Raw genomic sequence first — 1540 nt, 5'->3', positions numbered from 1 at the left:
GGAGGTTGCGGTGAGCCGAGATCGTGCCATTGCACTCCAGCCTGGGTAACAAGAGCGAAACTCCGTCTCAAAAAAAAAAAAAAAAGAATTCAGACATAAATGACCACCGTATGATTACGATGATTATGAAATGTCCAGAACAGGAAAATGTATAGAAACAGAAAGTATATTCATGGTTACCTAGGGATGGGGAGACTGAGTGGGGGAAATAGGATTTCTTTTTGGTCTGATGAAAGAAAATGTCCTAAAAGTGATAATGATGATGATAGCTGCATACTTCTGTGAATAGGCAGTCAACGCCATTGAATTGTACACTTTAATGGGTAAATTGTATGGTAGAGTAATTGCATTTCAATCAAGTTGCTAAGAAAAAGAAAATGCAGCCAAGAATGTAGTGAAAAAGTAGGCTGAGCAACATGGAACTGCTCTTTCACCATATGACTAGTTTACTTATAAATATGGCAGTTTCATGTGTTTCAACCTATTGATAATTAAAACCAATAACGTTATGATTTTTGCGGCTTTTTTTTTTTTTGAGACAGAGACAACGTGTCTCTGTCACCCAGGTTGGAGTGCAGTGATATGATTAGGGTTCACTGCAGCCTCAATTTTCAGGGTTCAGGTGATCCTCCTACCTCAGCTCCCCAGATAGGTGGGGCTACAGGTGTGCACCATTATGCCCAGCTAATTTTTTTTTTTTTAACTTTAGTAGAGACAGGGCCTCACTGTGTTGCCCAGGCTGGTCTCAACTCTCGAGCTCAAGCAATCATTCCACCTCGCCCTCCCAAAGCGCTGAGATTACAGGCTTGAGCCACCATGCCTGGTCAAGGTATCTTTAAATTTTCTATTATTCGAAATATTCACCATTAACCTTGTTTATTCTTTTTCTTAAAGAGGGCTTCCCCAAATTGCATAAGTTTTGGGCCTCAAACACCCAGATTCCAGGGTGGGAATGAGAAGAAATGGAACCTTGTATGGGACAATTTGACAATGAGTATTCAGAATTTTTAAAACATCCATGCTGTTGATCCAGCCATTCTGTTTTCAGGGATCCCTACACAAGGGTGCCGGAAGGCAGGACCTCTCAACTTTAATGTGCGAACGGTCTTCTGGGACTCTTCTTAAAATGCAGCCTGATCCGATAGGTCTAGGAGTCATGTACGGTAAGTTCCCAGGATGTCCAGTAAGTTCCCAGGTGATGAGGAGGCTGCTGGTTCTACAGGCTGCCTCTGAGTAGTCAGAGGACATTCTTTGATTATCTCCTTAGCATTTCCCCCCATCTCCCTGCATCATACAACAGCCACCCTCACATGTCTTGCCACAGTTGCCTGCTCACAGACAGACAGGGAACCCAGACCCAAGCTAGTCAGGACTAGGGGCTAGGTTTCCTCCCTCATACCTAGACTTTTTTTTTTTTTTTTTTGCTACAGAGTTTTGCTCTTGTTGCCCAGGCTGGAGTACAATGGCACGATCTTGGCTCCCATAACTTCCACCTCCCGGGTTCAAGCAATTCCACTGCCTCAGCCGCCTGAGTAGCTGG

This window comes from Cebus imitator, unplaced genomic scaffold (genome assembly GCF_001604975.1).
Source record: "Cebus imitator isolate Cc_AM_T3 unplaced genomic scaffold, Cebus_imitator-1.0 Scaffold70, whole genome shotgun sequence".
Taxonomy (NCBI): domain Eukaryota; kingdom Metazoa; phylum Chordata; class Mammalia; order Primates; family Cebidae; genus Cebus; species Cebus imitator.
This window is presented reverse-complemented; position numbering follows the sequence as displayed.